Here is a 22,545-nt window from a genome sequence, read left to right on the forward strand (position 1 = left end):
TATTTTTAGTAGAGATGGGGTTTTACTCCTGACCTTGTGATCCACTCACCTTGCCTTCCAAAGTGCTGGGATTACAGGGGTGAGCCACTGTACCCAGCCAAAGTTATATACTCTTTAAGTATTAATTGTAAATTGCTGCTTTGAAACTTCAGGAAGAAGTCTTTGTGTTGTAAAATATTTTAAAGTGTGATATATTAAAACAAAAAGTTTATCCGATCACAGTGGAAATAAATGAATGTGATCTTATTATAATTTAGGAGCTTGGTTAATAGTTAACAGTCGCTACATTTTAAAATCCACACAAAATGCACAGTAATAAAGCCATAAAGTGACACAAGAAAGACCTGAGTGTTCTACTTTGCACAAGTCTATTAAGGTCCAAACAGTGCTGATGAAAATAATAGCTTCAGAAATGAGACCCTGGAGAAACAAATCTCATCTGAATTAATGCAGAATATTTACTTTTGCCTTCAGAAGTCTGCCCCTGTGAAGAGAGCACAGGCTTTGAGGTTACACAGACATGAGCACCAATTTCATTTCCACACATATTTACAAAATGACTTTAAGCAAGTCACACATCCTCTTTGAGTTTCAACCTCCTCTGGTGAAAATGAAAGTAACTCTACCCAACTGAGGATGTAAGTTTCACACGATACCTATGGTATGCAGACAGCATTCTATAAAGGCTAGTCTCTCTTTCTCTCCTCAACCATCTCCACTCAGTTTACTAGTCCAGTGAACTAGGAATGCTCATTCTTTAGAACTTGCTGAGAATTCAAAAGAATTAATTTTAAAATCTTGCTTCCAAAAATAAATCTTTCTTCAGTCAAAGTCAATGTCAGCTCATCACAGAGCATGCAGGATTAATCCTCGTAGGAAGTATCTGTTCCTGACCTAAAAGGATTTCTGTCTAAAACTAAAGAGCTGGTTCATGAGAGATCTGATTCTTAGTTAGACTCAATGAAAAGTACTGACCTAGGTAGAAATCCATGAATAGACTGAAGAGAAGAATTGACCTAGAAAACACCTTATTTGGTGTTAACGGTATACTTACTTTACTAATATAAATGAGTTATATGTGTGTTCATGTAATGGGAAGTCAGAGACAGAGCTGTGATTTCACAATAGCTGGTCCAACATGTCTACTATAAACATTTTACAGAATTTACCACCAGTAAATGAAGAACACTGACTTTATTATAGCCACAGATTCACAAGGGGAAAAAAAAGCCCCCCAAAAAAGGTTAAAAATATATTTTATTAAATTAAAAACTTCATTCAAGAATAACATAAGGTAAATTTATCTATTTATTCTGAAAAGCAAAGTATTTTTCACACTAGTACTATGTACTGACATTGAGGAAATTTTCTATCAGTAAAAGCCACCTCACAACTCTTGAACCAAATTCGCTCTTCAGTAACTCACAGGATTTGCTGAATGTACATACTCACATTGTAGAGTTTTGTATAGATATGTTGCTAAAAAGATTCAATGACACTTTCACAAAGAATATTATTTAGTAATGAACCAAAGCAAGCTCTTCTTTGTATTCATATTAGGATAGGCAAAATGGCTTCTGGTACAAGTTTTTCAGGTTAATTAAAATTTCTGAACTTGTACCTAGATTTCCAAGAATCATGTTCTAATAGAGTGAACACTGCCTTTTTTTAAAAAAAAAAATTTTCTTCATTGCCTCTATTGTGAGCTTTTCCTTTTTTTTTCTTAAGAGATAGGGTCTCAAGCCTGGGCTCAAGCATTCTTGGTACTGGGACTACAGGCTCACCTCATTGTTCCCAGCTTTTTCTTTTTAACATAGGTCAGACTATGATACCCACCTCTTTACAAACCTCCAGAGATTTCCATCTCACTTAGAGTAAAAGCCAAAGGCTTTGGCAAATGTCTAATAAACAGCGTGAGTTTATTAGGCTGAACTCACCTCCATCTACTTTCCCCGTTGACCCTCACTTCTAGCCATAGGAGACCCTAGCAGGTGTTTAAAGACAGAATGTTGTCCACATACACTCAGGACTTACACTTACAGTTTCCTATGTTTGGAATGCTCTTCCACATCCCTTGTCTCTGTTGGGTCCTTGAGCAAATGTTACCTTCTCAGAGAAGCCTGCCTTGCCCACCCTTTATTAAATGCAACCACTCTCCCCTGGCACTCCTCATGCCCTTCCCTGCTTTATTTTATTCAATTGTACTTGCTGCCCGCTAATATACTATGTAGTGTATTTGAATAATGTACATGCTTGTCTGTATGTCCTGACTTGAATTAAGCTTCAAAAAGACAAGGACTTGGTTCGGTTTTGTTCAGTTGCTCAACAATGGCACAAATGATCTGGGATCTTCCCACCCTTCTCTCTTTACCCTTAGGCTGGCTCCTTTTCTGAAGGGCCATTGCCATTCCATGCATCGCATGTAGATAACAGTGCTTGGAGGCAGAAATCGTATGTCTCTGTGATATGTTCCTTTTATATAGAGAACAATTGCCCCAGAAGAATCCAGCAGATTCCCACCATATTTCCTTTCCAAGGACTATGGTACATGCATTCTCTTGACCAGGGGCATGGGTGGGCTTTCAGAATTCCATGAACTGTCTCCACCTCCACCATCAAGTTCTGTGAATCAAAAATACCTGTGCATATATAAGAATAGGACAGGAATTGTCTCTTTCTGGGCCAAGGCAATTGAATAAGAATTATAATGGAGGTTCTAGAAGGCTGAGGTGGGAGGTAACTGGCCTATGTTAAAAAGGAAAAGCCGAGAATGATGGTGTGTGCCTGTAGTCCCAGCTACTCAGGAGGCTTGAGCTCGGGACTTAGAAACCAGCCTGGAAGTAAATCTAGGCATTTCCCCCTTCCCATACCCTATTACGCTGCATGTGACCCTGCCAAAAGAAGGCAAGACAAATGAGCAAGAATCCTCTAACTTTAAACATCAGCACAGGGTGAATTAAGCACCCAGAACAGAAGCAGATACCAGATACTTATAACACAGCCCTCATTTCCACCTTCACACCTCCCCAACCTGTTTTTTCATAAAACCACCAGTCTACAACTCAGCAACAGTCACTGCCAGGGAAGAATAAGCATCTACCAAAGCCTTTGGAGTAATACTTTTTCTGGGACTCTGATCCTTGCCCCATTACAAAGATCTAAGAAATGACACAGCCTCTATCTTTTTTCCAGAGTAGGAGTTGAAATAAGTTAAAATCAATATCCTATAAATGTGTAGGATAAAGATACGCAAACAATTGGATTTGGAGGTTGCAATGAACATGATATGAACCACCCAATTCCCACTTCAAGGAAACTCATGTTGCCCTAACTGTGAGAGTATCACCAGCAGACAGCTTTTGGGTGTCAGCCTCAGCTGCAGAGTTGCCCTGTCCAAGATCACGCTCTTTCCAGAGCATCCTCTTCCAATGGCTGATCCAGGTGAAGGTTTAAAGTGATTAAACAGCTTATACCTATAAGATTCTGATTCCAGAAGTACAGTCTGTTTATGATATTTTTCTGTTCTTTCACAATGCCCTAGTTTTAGTTATTCGAGCTCTAAAATGGGTTTTGATGTTTCTAGGAGTGCAAGTCTACTTCACTGTTCTTTGTCTTAAAAAATTTATTACTTATCCTCACCTGTTTCATCTCAGTTTTTATTGGGATTACATAAAACATTTCAGTTAAATTTATGAATGACAATGTGGCATTACCTCTGGGCTCTCCATTTATTCAAATGTTTTGTTTAAATGTCTCACAGTAAAATCTTGTGGTTGCAAATTCTTAAAGAATTCCATGATGAGAAAAGTATACACCATCATAAACAGATACTCAATACTATTGATGCCTATTGACAAGTCATTCAGTATTTGAAATTGGATGAGCTGGCATCCCACTACTTACATTTGTGGCTACATATAGTCATGACCCATCCCAATTTTATATCTCAGATGGTCTTGGTCCACTGCCTCTCAGCCTAGTGGCTAAGACCAAACACCAAGAAGAAAAAAACTCTGGTATGAACTGCTCGAGGCAATCCACTAACTAGAAATTGAGGCAGAAATGCAACTCTGGTATAAAAAGTGGGGAATGAAGCTAAGCTGCATTGATACTATTCATTCCCTTTCTATATACTGTTCCACTGAAAACCAGATAACTACAATTGTGGAAAAACAGAGAGCAAATATTATGTATAACTATAGTGCTATAGAATAATGAATTTCCTCATTGGCCTCAAGCCATGCCATCACCTGCAAGAGCACATGCCCCACTCCTACAGTCACACTGCTGTTTATGACACAGAGTATCCAGAATTCATTCAAGGTCAAAGCTGGAATTGACAGAAAAGGAATTGAACCCACAAACAGTCTCAAGATGCTGCTAAAAACACTTCTCAATATTAAAACTGACACAATTTTAGATGCAAGCCAAGAAAGGTGATAAATATATTCAGAATGGCCTTATATTTATTGTACTTCCAGGGCAGCCATCATTATTTTCATTTTGCTCAACAAATTGGCATCTCCTTTTAACTTTCTCTTTCTCTAAGAATAATTTTATAGATTTTAGAAGGACTTTCCTCAAGTTTTTCCCCTAGGTGGCTTCGGATGTTAACTCTGGGAATGTTAGAAAAGAAGTCTAATCTATACTACATAAACTTGTGTGTTATTTGTGTTTTTTTCTATTAATAAAACCAAAATATTTATGTTGCTTCTCCTTTTTCCCTACATCTGCTCCAAATAAAGGGCCTGCTTTCCCCTGTAAGTTTCAAGTACTATCCATTATGAAAGTCCTGCCGTATTCACCCTTCCCCACTTTTTCCATATTATAACATTCTTTAAGATTCAAGTCATATTACCCCACCCATGGACATATTTTTCACTATTCCAATTTCCTCCAAGGTAAAGCTATTTCCACTCCCTACTGTGCTCCTAGAGACCTTCTATATAATCCTGCCAGGCACTTAATATATTAAGCAAAGAGTCTCTGTTTCTTAAACAGGGCGCATTCTTTGTCATCTTTGTATTCCCTGCAGCTAGCACCATGTCTGGCATAAAGCAGAGGTCATTCTGCTCAATGTTTGTTAAATAAGTAAATAAAGCTAGGCCAACACAGCTGATTTATTAAAATCATCTTCTCAATACTTCTTCAATTCCTCCCTATAGAAATCACATTTCGTACACACTGGTAAGAGATGTCTGTATACGACATAACATTATTCATCTTAAAATGTAAGCTAGGGTGGGGTGTGGTGGTGCATGCCTGTAGTCCCACCTACTCTGAAGGCTGAAGGGAGAGGATCACTTGAGCCCGGCAGTTTGAGACCAGCCAGGACAACACAGCAAGACTCCAGCTCTCAAAAAAAAAAAGAAAAGAAAAGAAAAGAAAAGTAAAGTTGAGAGACAATTCAGTTCCTCCATCTGTCATACATGGTTCTGAACTATCATTCTCATATAAATTCAAACATTTTAGAGTTATAAGAAACCTTAGAAACCATCTCATCTCATGAATAAAGTACTCCAGGAGCTTTCTGGGGCACATATATGAAGGCTGAGGATATTTTAGTCATAGACCAATCTCCCTTATTCCAGTCTTGGAAAAGATAATGAGTTGGGGAGAGGAGACTCTTACAGAAATAGCACTATACTCAGTGCGTACCAATTTTAGCTTCTTAAATCTAAATTCATAAAATACAGTTTGTAACCATAAAAATGTCTTGCATGTTTTTAAAAAAACCTCTGCATTTTCATATAAAATTATGTTTTACAGTATTTAGAGATTTAAAAGATGCAAGACAAGTCTTTTGTATTTTCTCTAATTTTAAGCTGAAAAGAAAAAACAAAGTCCCCCAACCAATTTCTCTCCAGTTCCCTCCTTTTCCTGCCTTCTTTCCCCACTACTCCCAGGCCTTACCATATCTGTTACATCCCTATCTCTTGGGGTGAGACATCCCCCAACAAAGAAAGCCTGCCTTATATGGCTTTGGAGAAGGTGATTGTGTCCTAGAAGGGAATAATTGATCTGACTCTGTTTTTAAAGGCCCATTTAATTACAATTATCAGAGATGCTACACAAATAATGGTCCATTTCCTTTTTTATGTTGCCCTTGGAAAAATATTCATGACAATTTTAATCTCACATGAAGAGACCCACTTTCAGTCAAGCAAAAATTAATCACAGCTCATCAGGATTCTGTCTCAAACCAAACATTTCTTTATTTTAAGCCAAGGTTATTATATTTTATTCATTATAACCTCTTTAACTAGAACAACCACCTGCAATAAATAAAAACCTTATGCTACATGAATCTGTTCTAGTGATAGGATATGAATAGGTTCCATCCTTTTGAAATCTCTGAGTTCTACACTTGGTTCAGGCATTGTAGACTCTCAGAGAAACCACTCTTGAAGACATTTTCATATAATGATGTTCATTTTTCTGCACTTGGTAAGCAAAAGGTCAATAGAAGCACTTGAATTTTATCTTTTGAGAGGAGAAAAAGGCAAAATATTCTTTTTTTTTTTTTTTTTTTTTTTTTTGAGACAGAGTCTCACTCTGTCACCCACGCTGGAGTGCAGTGGTGTGATCTTAGCTCACTGCAACTTCTGTCTCCCAGGTTCAAGCAATTCTCCTGCCACAGTCTCCCAAGTAGCTGGGATTACAGGCACCCACCACCATGACCAGTTAAGTTTTGTATTTTTAGTAGAGCCAGGGTTTTGCCATGTTGGCCAGGCTGGTCTCGAACTCCTGACCTGAGGTAATCCACCCACCTTGGCCTCCCAAAGTGTTAAGATTAGAGGCATGAGCTGCTGTTCCCAACCCAAAATATTATTCTTAACATTGCTACACTTAAGATTCCAAGATGCTACTGCTAGCAATATGAATGCAGAGTTCACTGGAAGAGCCTGGGATGCAGTTAGAAGCACTGCACTTGAGTGCCAACTCAACTGGTTGTTGGCCGAAGGCCCTTCACAGTCTTTGAACTTTCAAGAATACCACTTCTTAGCCTATAAAACCACAAAAAATAATACCTACCCTACACAGTTCTTTTTTTTTTTTTTTTTGAGATGTAGTTTCGCTCTTGTTGCCCAGGCTGGAGTGCAATGGCGTGACCTCAGCTCACTGTGACCTCCGCCTTCCAAGTTCAAGAGATTCCCCTGCCTCAGCCTCCCAAGTAGTTGGGAGATTACAGGCACCCACTACCACGCCCAGCTAACTTTTTTGTATTTTTAGTAGAGACAGGGTTTTACCATGTTGACCAGGCTGGTCTTGAACTCCTGATCTCAGGTAATCTGCCTGCCTTGGCCTCTCAAAGTGCTGGGATTACAGGGCAGGCCACTGCACCCGGCCCATAATAATTCATAAGTTTTAAATTGCACACTATTCTGATTAACATGATGAAATCTTGCACTGTCCTGCTCTGAATGTGAATTATACCTTTATCCAGCATATCCATGCTGTACACGCCATCAACTCTTTCGTCGCTTAATAGCTCTCTTGGTTATCAGATTAAAAAAAAAGAGCATATATAGGTATATAGGGGTCAGACTATCCACAGTTTCAAGCATTTACTGGGGATCTTGTGGAATATCCCCTGCAGACATGGGGGGACTCCGGTATCTGCCAGTATCTACAAAGGTGGCTGCTTGACAAATAGTTGTTTTTTCCTTAATTGCAAAGGCTTCTGTAGGTATAATCTGTATTGTTAACTCTTACCCCCTTGCATCAGCTGTATATTCTTTTTAAAGCTGACATGAACATCTGACTCTACTTTAAAAACGGATTCATTTATTACCATATCATCTGTGGAATCAATGGTTATGATGTACTATTTTTAGCCTTGCCTTTAGCGTCCAAGTATTTCCTTGACTCAATTTGCTTGTAATTAACCTTTAAATTATTGTATGTTATCTCTTCCAAGATGTACGTTTTAATTCACTTTCATCTCTGAAATCAAGATGTTTTATGATTGATGGCAAGTCAGTTTAATTGGTGAATTTTTTTCTTAGTGGTTATAAGCTGCATCGTTGCTTCATGATCAATGGTATCTCAGATTTGATGAAAGCCTGGGAATCTTGCTGACAGTCACCCTTCTCTTTCTTCTTTTGGCGGGGGGCAAAGGGTGGTGGGACAGTGTCTCACTCTGTCACCCAGGCTACAGTGCAGTAGCACAGTCATGACTCACTGCAGCTTGGACCTTCTGGGTTCAAGAGATCCTCCCATCTTAGCCTCCCAAGTAGCTAGGACCACAGGTGATGCCACCATGCCCATCTAATTTTGGGGATTTTGTCATATTGCCCAGGTTGGTCTCAAACTCCTGGGCTCAAGTGATCTGCCTGCTTTGAGCTCCCAAAGTGCTGGGATTACAGGTGTGAAACCACCACGCCTGGCCCACCCTTCTCTTTAACGTCACTATGTAACGTAGGTCAGCTTTCGAATGCAAAATTCCCAGTACTCTAGGGCTCGTAACATTCTAACACCACTGCTAGCCAAAGAGATGAAAGATTTCCCATTCTAAACCAAGGCCCATGTGCTCATTCATTTATTCAGAAGCATAGGCAACTGCAACCTGGCACAGCATCTCCCTAAACTGTAAGCTCTATGAGGGCAGGATCTGTATCTGTTTTTTGCTCTTTACTACTGTATACTCAAAGCCCAACAGTACCTGGTACTTTATAGGAGCTCAATAAATGTTTTGATTGAATAATTTCAAGAAACACATACTAGGTAGTGCTCACATGTCAGGCTTCACCCTGAGGATAATAACAAATACCTTCAAATAAGTTATATTTTGATGAAGGAGATATATGTAAACCCAATTGCTGCTCTAATAAATATAAACAAAGCATCAAAAAGAAAGCAACTCATTCTTGCAGAGTGCTATTTTACATAGTATAAGTAACATTTGTATGGACCTTTTGGTGAAGAGTAGGAAACGGCCCTGCAAAGAAAAGGCATATGTAGGCAAAACTAGAAAGTGGAGAAAACACAGCATGTTTTAGGAATCCCTGTGGATGGCATATGTGGTGCACAGGGAGAAGTGGAAAGAAAATTTGTAGAAGAGAGCTGGTGGAGGTTGTATTGTCCAAGATAACAAATAGGACTGGCTACTTAATTTGTGGGACCCAGTGTAAAATAAAAATGCAGGGCCCCCATGTTCAAAAGTTATTAAGAATTTCAAGATGGCAACAGCAGAGCACTAAACCAAGTATGGACCCTTCCAAGTGTGGGGCCCCATGCAAATGCACAGGTCACAGGCCTATGGAATCGGCCCTATGACAAGTTTATATTTCCTCCTGTGTGTTATAATTACTTAGCAGAGGTTATTAAACTGGGAAGTTACAAGATCACACTTCTTTTTTTTTTGAGGAAGGAAATGAGTGGCAGAGTAGAGGATACACAGCTTGTTATAAAAAGCGACAGGTGGCAGGCAGAGAACAAAGCATCTGCTTCATTAGTCCCGTGAGAGAGGAGGGTCCCACAGAGAGAGAGACAGCAGTGGGAAGAGGAAGGCAGGCTGGGCTGGGAGGGACTTCTGAGTGAGAGCCCGCAGGACTGTACAACTAAGCAGACAAACAGCTCTAAGAAGAGAGAGAACACAATGGTTTTATACCTTTGCTTTAGAAATCTGGTTAATGAAACGTCACATTTTATAGCTAAAACAGTCTTTCTAGTTCTGCATACGAGGCAATGTTCCTGTGATTATGTCTCAGCATTTTTTTAAATCATATGAAATGTTTCTCTCTGTTATTTTTTAGTAAAACAAGTCTTTTCTTGAGGTAAGTTACTTCTCTCTTTGTTAGCTTGAAAATGAAATGACTACCGAGAAAATTTGGGCCAGAGCTGACCAATTTTCCATGCAGGATAACCATGACCTACAGATCAAGTTAGAAAGCAAAAAGAGATATTTTTGTAGCCCATCATACTATTTCTCCCTTCTTTCAAACATAAAGATAGCTAAAATTAATTAGAAGTCAAATATCACACAGTACCTTTATTCTAAAAATGCTGATTGAGCTAATTTTTTAAAAAGTAACCTCTTTTTATTTTAACCTGTCACTTTGTTCTTACGAGATTCCACTCTGGTTGTATAAAATCTTGCCATAGAAAAAAAGTACTCTTTTCAAGGTCTGGGTCTCCAACTTTGGTAGTTAGAAAAAAGAAGCTTAATAGTTGATTTTATTTCTTTTTTTAAAAATGGGAACTTTGGGGCAGAAAAATCACCATAAAATTAAAATTGCTATTGAGATGAGTATTTATTATTTTTTTAATTATTATAATTTTTTTTTCCGAGATGGAGTCTTCTCTGCCTCCCAGGCTGGAGTGCAGTGGCGTGATCCCACCTCACTGCAACCTCTGCCTTCCAGGTTCAAGCAATTCTCCTCCCTCAGCCTCCCAAGTAGCTGGGACTATAGGCATATGCCATCACACCCAGCTAATTTTTGTATTTTAGTAGAGATGGGGTTTCACCATGTTGGCCAGGCTGGTCTTGAACTCCTGAAGGCAGGTGATCTACCTGCCTCGGCTTCCCAAAGTGCTGGGATTATAGCCACGAGCCACCGCCACTGGCCAAGTATTTACTTTATTGCCATTTACACTTAGATCAATATAGTTCAACAATATTTTTTCAAGAGTGGCATAATCTTTCTGTTCAATACAGAAAACACCCCCTCTTCATTTATCAAAAGAACATAGTTTTTACATATAAATACAAAATAAAAGCAAAGGCAGTTGATACAGTCTCTTTCTCCAATACCTTCAGAACAAAGAATAAGAATTTGAAGTCCAGGTGAGGTGGCTCACACCTGTAATCCCAGCACTTTGAGAGGCAGAGATGGGCGGATCGTCTAGGTTGGTAGCTCATGACCAGCCTGGCCAACATGCTGAAACCCCGTGTCTACTAAAAATACAAAAATTATCATGGCGTGGTGGCACACACCTGTAATCCCAGCTACTTTGGAGGCTGAGGCATGAGAATCACTTGAACCCAGGAGGCGGAAGTTGCAGTGAGCCAATATCGCCATCACATTCCAGCCTGGGTGACAGAGCAAGACTCTGTCTCAAAAAACAAACAAAAACAAAGAACTTGACACAAGTCATTTTCACCCTAGGATACCCTAAAAGACACAGAGGTACCATATAAAATGTGTAGAGATATAGTTAATATTCTACCAACAAAACAGGAGTAATGATTATTACAGTTATCAATTTCTGAGCATCGAATATAAGCTAAGAATGCTACTAAATAACATTATCTAATCTGTACAAGAACTTACTGGTATATTGCTGAAGTTAAAAATAAGTATTCTCACAAATACCAGTTTTCAATATTTGAAAGGTCGTGTTGTTTTTTAAATTTTGAAATAATCTTAAACCAGGAAAGTTGCATATACTCTACAAGTAACCTTTTTCCCCTGAATCATTTTAGATTAAATTGCTGATGTGAAGCCCAGCACCCAAAACTACTGTGATGTTGTAGTTCTCAAAATCTCGTCCATAATCCCTCCCTGAGAGTCAAAAATACTGACATTGTCTGCCCTCTTCACTATATTGACAAAAGCAAAGGTGAGTAAAAACTGCTAAGGCCTAAGCAAGAATCAAAGCAGTGGCACCTGGCTGTATTGGAAGTCGCTGTATTCTTCACATACTTGTAGTAAAAAAGAAAAAAGTCAGTTTCATTTAAGAATATCCCTCGATGATGCAGTGAAAATCATTAATTTTATTAAATCTCTATTTGAGTACAAATCTTTTTAATGTTCTGTGTGACAAAATGGAAAGCATGCATGAAGCACTTTTTCTGTGTTCCTAATACAATAGCTGTCTCCAGGAAAAGCATTTGTGTGATTGAGTCGTGAGCTGAATTAGCCCCTTTTTTCACGCAACACCACTTTATATGAAAGAACAACTGACAGAAAAACGACACTTACTTGAATTTGGCAGACATATTCTCAAAAATGAATGAGGTGAGTTTGTTACTTCAAGAAAAACAAGCAACAGTATTTGTTGTCCATGAAAAGATCTGAGTTTTTAAATGAAAAATAAGAGTTTTGGAAAACTTGTATCCACCCCCATAAGCTTAAGAGAAAAAACTTTTCTGATAAGACTGGGGGTGATATTAACAATTGTGATTATCTTCAGTACTGTGTCAACATTTGGAAGAGCTGCAAAATTCAGGAGCCAATATTTTCCAAGTGACCGATGCATAAAGTTACAAAGTCATGATGAATAAAAGACCTATTCAGACTGTGAGGTAGAACAATGAATTTTAATATTTTAATGTCACTGAGTATAAAAAATGGATATAATTTCAGATTCCATATTGCAACTAACTTTTAAGAAACTTTCACTTAGAATGTTTTGATGTACCAAAACAATATCCACAATCATCCAAAGAAGCTATTAAAATAGCTTTCTCTTCTCCAACTACGCATCCATGTAAAGCCAGATTTTCTTCAAATTCAACCAAAATAACAAATTGCAGCAGACTGAATGCAGTAGATATGCAAATCTGTTTATTATGCTTGATATTAAAGAGATTTTGTAAATATAAAACAATGTGACTGTTCTCACTAAATATTTTTTGTTTCAGAATATCTATTTTCCCTCAAAATGTATAGTGTTAACATGTAAAGTGTTTACTGTTATTTTTAAATGAGTTATGTATTTATTTTTTAGGTTCCACAGTTTCAGTTTATAATGTAATAAACATTGATAATTGTATCCTATGTAAACAAAAGCTCTTTGGAGTCTTCAATATTTAAGAGTACAAAAGGGCTCTGAGACTAAAATGCTGCCTTACTACGTATTTACTACAGTCTCCTAAATGATACAACCATTGAAGTCAAGAAATTAACGTTGATGAATAATTACTACCTTCTAATCCTCAGAGCCTGTCAATTTTTACTAGTTGTCCCAACAATATCCTTTACAGCAAAAGGATCCAAGTTGAATCACCGGACGCATTGAGCTACCATTCCGGTTAGCTTCCTTCAATCTGGAACAGTCTTTCGATCTTGACCTTGATATCCTTGACACATTGAAGATTACAGGCCAATTACTTTGTAGAATGTCCCTCAACTTAGGGTTTGTATGTTTTCTCATGATTAGATTCAGGATATGCACTTCTGGCCAGAATATCACAGAAGTCATGCTGTGTTTCTCACTGCATCCCATCAGGTGGCACATCATTTTGATTTGTCCCAGTACGGATGATGATAACTTTTGTCTCTTATTAAGGTAGTGTCTGCCAGTTTCCTCCACTGTAAAGTTACTATTTTTGCCTTTTTAATTTGCAAGTTTTTTGTATCCTGTGGAAAGTTACTTTAAGACTACATTAAATCCCATTCCTTATAAAAATTTCATTTCATTCATTTACTTATCATTATCACAGTGGGCTCATGATTTCCTTTTTTTTTTTTTCTTTTTTTTTTTTATTGAGACAGAGTCTCGCTCCGTTGCCAGGCGGGAGTGCAGTGGCACAATCTCGGCTCACTCAAACTTCCACCTTCCAGGTTTAAGTGATTCTCCTGACTCAGCCTCCTGAGTAGCTGAAACTACATACACGTGCCACCACACCCAGCTAGTTTTTGTATTTTTAGTAGAGACAGGGTTTCACTATCTTGGCCAGGCTGTTCTCGAACTCCTGACCTCAGATGATCCTCCCGCCTTGGGCTCCCAAAGTGCTGGGATTACAGGTGTGAGCCACAGCACCTGGCCATGGTTTCCTATTTCATTCAACAGGTTATAATTTGTTTCTATCATTTTAATTTTAATGTTCAATTTGTCCAGGTTTGGTTACAGAGCATCCCTTCAAGCTGGTTAGTGGGAATCCCTTCAAGTATCTTTGACATATATGCTGCATAATACAGGCTGATTAAATGCTATAATTTAAGCCTTGATTTGAGGAGAGAGAGCTTTATTTGTGACCTTCACTTGGTAGAAAAAGGGTCTAAATAAATATTTGAGCTTTGTAGGGATAAAGCAGGTTCTTAGTTATTAATACTTACTGAGTTTCATGCTAATGAGATATATATAGGCAACTCTATACTATTCCTAAAGCATTCCCAGAAAGTGTATCAAACATATATTGAAAAGTAGATCCCATGTGTCCACAGAAACAATTTTATAATTAGAATTTGTTATTAAATGAATCATTTAATAGCAAATAACATACACACATATAACACCATTAATCTCTGGAATAATTTAAAATAGTAAAATTATGTTTCCAAATACTGATTGTCTTAAGGATCCAATAACTATGAAGTATATATAGAGCTTATAAAAACGTGACTATCAGATCACAAATTTGGCCTTATAACACACTAGTTAATTACACTTAATATACAATACAATTTCATTCTTAAAATTCAGGAAAATTATTTGGACAGTAAGGAAAGTTCTTAAATTCCCCCAAAATTATTGGCAAAAAATTCTGTATATATACATATTTTATGTAGGAATAAACATTTTACCATATGGAGTCAGAAAAAGGTCCATGACACTCAAATAGTAAGTATGTTTGGTTTTCTTTCTGCCCAGAGATCGCCACAGTGAAAGGTCTGGGCTGTTATCTTGCAGATCTTTTTTGATGTGTATCTGCATGTTATCCACAAACAGAACTGGTTCATGAGTTTTGGTATTTGTGTGGATGTGGAGTATTCCTTTTTTAAAAACAAAGACAGACCAGACTTTCTCTAAAAATGCTATTCTGCAACTTGCTTTTTTTCACTAAAGATGACCTTCCATGTCAGCATATACAGACAAACATTTTTAATGATTCCATAGTATCTCTGCATAAAGTTACATAGAATAGTTGTGCCATAATTTCTTTAATCAGGCATCAAAAACAGTGTGAAGGGCACAGATCGAAGGAAGAATTCACTGTTTTGGAGAAGGAGATTGTATTATGGAAGGTTAAGAGCAACAGAATAGGTGAAGTTGGTGAATTCAGAGCAACTTTTATAGGTCACCAAGACCTTTGGAGGAGGCGTCGAAGGGGAGACAAGGTAAGGACGGGGAAACTGCAGAATGTTTATGTTTGTTACTGACAAACCCAAAAACAGTTTAAGCAGAAGGAGTTACAGGTGGACTAAGGCTTCCTGCACATATGCCCCAGATTCTGGGATTCCTTCCCATGTCAAAGACATAATATTTTTATTCTAAAATATACATATCTGTTATATATAAAAAATAAAGTATATAAAATGAATCATAATCCAAGGCAGGGCCACATATAGACTAGTTAAGGCCACCTTGGGGAAAAGTGTGGGAAGAATTTGAGAAAACATGTACCTCAGGCAACAGCCAAAGGCACAAAGTCTTAAAGAAAAGAATGTGAGTATTGCAGTAAAGAGCCATGATAAGCCAAAGCATTGTGGAGTATTTGTGAACCCTGGTCACCTATTTTATCCCAGTGACAATGGTAAAGACAGGTGATAAGTCACGTTCTAATAATCTTTATCTAGCTTCTAAACAATACATATGAAACTAAAAATAATACATATGAGACAATATCCTGAGTTGCCTAATTTATGTATCCTTATGTAACATATGTATGGCATGCATACATATTACATATGTAACATATGTATGATAAGATTATCATACACATGAGATGATATCCTGAGCAGCAGGGAGTATGTGACGTAATATGATATGCAGCCACAGGGAGTGGAGAGGGCACTGAGGGATGAGAGGGAGTAGATTGCCTGCATCCTGCTACCAACACTTCCCATGAAATCTCAGAGACTATCTCAAACATCCAGGTCAGCAAAATTATTTTGCAAATATCAATGGATGACCAATAATTCTGCAGGTAATTAGGGTCAAAAATGAGAAAAGTCAAGTTTCCTTTATCCAGAGGTACAGGATACCAGGATGATAAAGAGCAGTAAGATGAACGAGAGCAGTAACTCTCCTTGAACATCCTACCCAATAGGAAAGCAGTAAAGCATCATATGGAAGATATTTCACACACTGTTAAGGGCAGGTGGCAGTTTTATTTCTCATTTTGGCCCATTAAAGCAATGAACATATCATACCAGTAAAGGCAAAGACTGAAAGTTGAACTCGCCTTACATTCAAACTTTTCTCCAATACGTTCTCATTTGATCCTTAAAACAATCTTCTCTCTTATGTGGAACACATAGTCGTCAATCACAGATGTGAATTCAGTCACATCTCTTTTACACAAAGTACAATAGACAGCCAGGTATCTCAGGCCACAAAGATTCACAGAAGAAGACCCAAGATGAATCTGGGTCTCCTAATGAGTAATCCATGCTCACAGCATCATGCTCCAGGAACAGCTCTTGGTATTTTAAAGAGCATGCTGATTAAAACCAGTATTGTAAGTTTATTTCCCATTCCAAAATAGAACACTGTTTTTAAGCCTGGATTTCAGCCAATTTCAGAATCTTAGTAATCTTTAATAATTAATAACTAGGATTTAGTCAAATTAATGCCTATAAGAGGATCTGATAAATGCCTATTAGATGTTCCTTAGAATTTTTATTGCCTACTTGGTACATTATATTCCACACCATGTCCTCTCCACTAATTTAAGCAGGTCTCATTTCACATCCACATATTTGAAACTAGATGAAGATAAAGTGAAAAAAGATAAATTCTATCTCATGGTTTTGAAATGTAAGGCAATTTTGAAGGTCAAAATATTTGAGGTGAACCGCATTAATTAAACTGTCAAGTTCTAAAATATAACATCAACTTTAAAAACTTTGAAACAACGAAAATAAGGTTTCTATAATACCACAAAGAGCTTTCAGTAAATACTTTTCATATTCTAAAATGCTCAGTGTGTAACATGCCTAAGAGATTATAAAGACAATATTAAATTTAGTTCACAATACAGAAGATGTATTACTTTTTAATAAACTAATTTTTACACGTTACATATACTTGTAAAGAGAAAAAAATAAAGAGAAAAACTGGAAGAAATAAATTTGAGTTGCAAAAAAGTGGATTTACAAAGCAGAACTTCATAAATGGAATATAAACTTTGTTTTCACAAAAGAGTTGAAACTTAAAAAAAAAATTCTTAAAATTATTTGTTCAGAGTTCTCTGGATCAGGAGCCACTGAACGATCCCCAACAGTACGCTCTGTAGTCGGGCACCTGGATCCAAACGCTGCATCTGTCACTCATCGGCAATGTGATCCTAGGACTATGTATTAGTTTTCCACTGCTGCATCACAATTACCATGGAACTTGGCTGTTTAGAACAACAGGTATTTATGATCTCTCTGTTTCTGTGGTATAATTGACTCCTCTGCTCATGGTCTCATAAGGCTAGGATTTCATCTAAGGCTCAGGCCACTTTCAAGCTCACTGGTTGCTGACAACTCAGTTCCTTGCAGTTATAAGATTGGGACCCTCGGCCGGGCGCAGTGGCTCATGCCTGTAATCCCAGCACTTTGGGAGGCTGAGGCAGGTGGATCATGAGGTCAGGAGTTCAAGACCAGCCTGGCCAACATGGTGAAACCCCTTCTCTATTAAAAATACAAAAATTAGCTGGGCGTGGTGGCACATGCCTATAATCCCAGCTACTCAGGAGGCTGAGGCAGGAGAATTGCTTGAACTAGGACCCGGGAGGCAGAGGTTGCAGTGAGCCCAGCTCACGCCACTGCACTCTAGCCTGGGCTACAGAGCGAGACTCTATCTCAAAAAATATTGGGACCCTCTGCTCCTAGAAGCCACCTACCATTCCCTGTCACATAACCCTCCCCACAATATGGCAGTTCACTTCTTCAAGGTCAAAAGAAGAGGATTTCTCCTGCTTCAAGTTTCCACTTGGGCCCTCTTTTAGAGTGCTCATCTGATTGGGTGAGGCCCACCAAAGATAATCTCCTTCTTGACTAACTCAAAGTCAACTGATTAGGGTCCTTAATGATATCTGTAAACTCCCTTCACCTTTGCATACGACGTAATTAATCACAAGAATGGTATCCATGATGCTCACAGGTCCCACATATACTCAAGGGAAGGGAATCATATGGGGTGCCTGAGGGTGAGAATCTTGGTGAGCATCTTAGAATTCCACCTACTTTAGAATTCTTACCCCTCTGTATCTGACTTGGATCATGTCTCAAATGAGAATAAGTACCAATCTCAAAGGGGTTTCAAGGATTCAATGAGTTGATTTCTATAAAGCTCTTAGAAGAGTCTCTAGCATATTTCATCATTATAGAAATAATGACTTGCTAAAGATAAATAAATGAAATTAGTGGTCCATGGGTTGTTGGACCCTCAGTTTTCTTTGATTCCAATTAGGGTTGATGTAAAATTACGAAGTCTTACATAAAACACCTTGGTTTTCTTTCAAAATTCTTTTTAAATAATTGGAAAATGTGGCACCCCGGGCTTGCCCTGCTGTGTAGTAACAGTCAGCTAGAGCTGACACCTCTACATGGGCCACACATTCAGTCTTGCCTCACCCAAGCCCACCTGGATCATTTCTATCACCTGCCTGGTTTCTATAAGCATGCGCATATGTGACCTAGAACGCAACTGGATCCCTTTCAGGATATGCCCAATGTACAGCAGAAACAGAAAAGAGAGGCATAGAGTAAAATATATTTTCCAAAGACATTTAACATTAAACTTAAAAATATAAAAGGGCAAAAAGCAAGAAATATACTTTCTATGCCATTTTCAAAGAGTCAAAGGAGAAATAAGCTAAAGAATCAAAATGCAGACATCTAGGAAAAACATTTTGCAGGTAGTATATACAACAGAAATTTGACATTTAAATTATTCCTTCCAAGATCATGGAAAATTTACACTGCACTATGAACTTTAGGTGATAATGATGTGTCAGTATAGGTTCTATTCTAACACTCTGATGTGGGATTTAGATAGTAGGGGAGGCTGTGTACGCATGGGGACATGGGTATTTGGGAAGTCTCTTTACCTTCTGTTCAATTCTGCTGTGAACTCAAACTACTCTAAAAAACAAAGTCTATTTTAGGCCAGGTACAGTGGCTCACTCCTGTAATTCCAGCGTACTGGGAGGCCACAGTGGGAGGATCACTGAGGTCACGAGTTTGAGACCAGCCTGGGCAACAGAGCAAGATTCCATCTCTACAAAAAATTTAAAGATTAGCTAGCACAGTGCTATGCACCTGTAGTGCTTACTACTTGGGAGGCTGAGGCAGAACTGCTTGAGCCCAGGAGTTTAAAGTTACAGTGAGCTATGATCACACCATTACATTCTAGCCTGGGTGACAAAGGAAGACCTTATCTGTAAAAAAAAATTTTAAGTCTATTTTTAAAATGAATAAATAAACCACAAAATATTTTTGAAATCTAGTAAGACAAAATGTTCTTAATAAAATATTATTCAAAAAATTTCTGAATATTTTCAAAACGGCTTGAAAGTTTGTGGAGTTTTTTCAAAACAGGGACTCACTGTTGGCCCAGGCTGGAGTGCAATGGCACAATCTCTGCTCACTGCAACCTCCACCTCTCACATTCAGGCAATTCTCCCATCTCAGCCTCCCAAGTAGCTGGAACTATAGGCATGTGCCACCACACCCAGCTTTTTTTTATTTTTACTTTTTTATTTTTAGAAGAGATGGGGTCTCACTAAATTGCCCAGGCTAGTCTCAAACTCCTGGGCTCAAGCAATCCACCTGCCTCAGCCTCCCAAAGTGCTGAGATTACAGGTATGAGCCACCATGCCTGGCCAAAAGCTTTTTCTTTCTCCCAAATCAGGTGAAAATCTGTTAACCTAAAGAAAACTCATTCACAAAAATGATTAGAAATAGCTCACATTCCCAAAATACTCTGTTCTACTGAAGAAAAGGTAACCACTCCCATGGACGTATTTTCCATTCATACTAGATCACAAGCTAGTACACAGACATTTTACCTGCTTTTTAAATATATTAATAATCCAGAAGTCTATATAGCAGTACTTGATTTCCTTCTTCTACCAAAAGCAGTTACATTGTATAGAAGTCCCAGAGGCAATGTTGCTATGTAAAATGATGATTTAAATAACATTAAGCCCTCCTTGCAGAAGTCACCTTGTAATTGTGCCAACAGAAAATTCAATTGATAATGTTTTAGTACTGTGTGTGAAGGAGTGATGGAAAGAAGGCAATGCCAAAAAAAACCCAAAAATATTTTAATTCATTATTTGCTTAGATAGTACACACCAACTTAAATGAGCACACCTATTTGTCCCATGACATTTTCAAGAATGAACTTTCAAGAGAAAACAGGAGTAGGGGGATTTTATGATGGCTTATTTTCCAATTAACGCAGTAAACTACAGCATATTTACTCTCTATCTACAGAATCTTTAAAATGTACTTTATGTCTCCCCACTATTAACGACTCAACACTTGGAACCATACCGAATGAAAGCAAACTTCCACATGAACCAACATAAAAGTGTTGTAGGTTGAAAACTTTAAAAGCAGTTAAATAAAAAAGATTAGATGTTCAGCTTTCAAGATATATACAATTACTTTAAAAATTTGTTTAAACTACCAAAAGAAATGAAAATAGTTAGATTTGCATCTCATTAAATGTTTTTTGTTTTGTCTTGTTTTGTTTTTAAAGTGACAGTTTACAGAAGAAATGAAGGTGCAAATTCCGAGTCTGCTACCGTATTTGTAACATGATCTTGAGTACTTGGTATCTCGGTACCAAAGATCCTGAAACAAACAGTAATGCCTTATACATGAGAAAGAGACTATCAAGAATATGAGGCCAGGTGCAGTGGCGCACGCCTGTAATCCCAGCACTTTGGGAAGCTAAGGTGGGTCGATCACTCGAGGTCAGGAGTCCAACGCCAGCCTGGCCAAGGTGGTGAAGCCCCATATCTACCAAAAATACAAAACTTGGCTGGGCATAATGGTGTGTGTCTTTAATCCCAGTTACTGGGGAGGCTGAAGCAGGAGAATCACTTGAGCCCGGGAGGTGAAGGTTACAGTGAGCTGAGATCACACCACTGCACTCCAGCCTGGGTAACAGAGCAATACTTTGTTGCAAAAAAAAAAAAAAAAGTCTATTCCTACATATATATCCAACAGAAATGAAGGCATATAATGTATATATGTGCTCAAGACACATACAGGATTGCTCATAGTCGCATTATCGATAATAGCCAGAAACTGGAAGCAACCCAAATGTCCATCAACAACTGAATATGTAACTAAATTGTAATACATTCATAAAGGATTAAAATGAGTGAATTATAGGTACATGTAAAAATATGGATGAATGTCACAAACATTAATGCTGAGCCGAAGAAGCCGAAACGCAAAAGAAAATATACTGTGTCATACAATTTACATAAAGTCCAAGAAATCAAAATTAAATGTTAGAAATTAAGATAGTTGTTCCCTCTGGGGAGAAAAAATAAAGTAGTTGAGAGCATGTGATTCTTTCACTCTCTAATCACTCACTAACCTGTACATGTGTATTTCTGTGATTTTCCTATGTCCTAAGTTTATATTGTTTTAGCATTCATATTTATAGATATTTCTGTTACATGACAAAGGCCAAATTAGTGGAGAATACTTATAAATATACCATAATAGAATAAATAAATTTTACTGAAACAATAAGGCAAATCCAACTGCTAAAATGTTCTACATGTCTTACAAATATTCTGAAATGGCTTGCAAACAAAATAGAATTTCTCTTTAGATGTTCTGCAAGGCTAAGGGTCCTTAAAGGGTCTATTAAAGGATAATAAAGACTGCATACTTGTTTTTCTTCTTTTTTTTCTTTTTGAGACAAGATCTCACGCTGTTACTGAGGCTGAAGTGCAGTGATGAGACAGTGGCTCACTGCAGCCTCAACCTCCCAGGCTTAAGCAGTCCTCCACCTCAGCCTCCCCACTGACTGGGACCACAGGTGTACACCACACCTGGCTAACTTTTGTATTTTTTATTTTTGTAGAGATGCGGTCTCCCTATGTTGCCCAGGTTGGTCTCTTGAACTCCTGGGCTCAAGCCATCCTCCCACTTTGGCCTCCTCAAGCGCTGGAATTACAGGTGTGAACCACTGTGCCTGGCAGACATTACGAGTTAAATGTTTTCAGTGTCAAGTCCATTACTTAAGCGAGTATGAGGAGGTCCTAATGAAAGCGGGTTTGTGTTGCACTGTATAAGTGGGCTGGGCTAACTTGACAGGAGCAATCCCATCTAAAGGACAACTGGTTCACAGCTCCAGTGGATGGCTGCTCTGCAGGAATGCTGGGTCCAGGGTTAACAGAGCCTTTAAATTTTCAGAAGAAAATATAAATTAAGATTTATGTGAGTAAGTGAAATGTACTGATTTTTAAAACAAACAATGGGCTCCACAAAATTTGTCTATAATGTAACTGTTTGAGACATTATCAGATGGAAAAGAATGCTACAGGAACAAGTCCCTAAGGAACCAGGAAGACGTTGGGGATCAAGATGCCAGGAAAAAGTTGGTTTTTAGAGAAGATGGCATTTCTTTCTCTGAGGATAGAAGGCCAGGGACATAAGAATGCATCCTGAGTAATATAAATCCTTTGTTCAA

General features: G+C 38.0%; 1 protein-coding gene across 2 annotated transcripts in view; it reads right to left on the minus strand.

Moving 5' to 3' along the window:
• Positions 1-22,545, minus strand: part of HSD17B12 (hydroxysteroid 17-beta dehydrogenase 12) — a 177,894-nt gene that overhangs the window by 60,608 nt on the left and 94,741 nt on the right. The window lies entirely within an intron of this gene.

Source organism: Aotus nancymaae, unplaced genomic scaffold, assembly GCF_030222135.1.
Source record: "Aotus nancymaae isolate 86718 unplaced genomic scaffold, 86718_ANA_hifiasm-v0.15.2.pri h1tg000059l, whole genome shotgun sequence".
NCBI lineage: Eukaryota > Metazoa > Chordata > Mammalia > Primates > Aotidae > Aotus > Aotus nancymaae.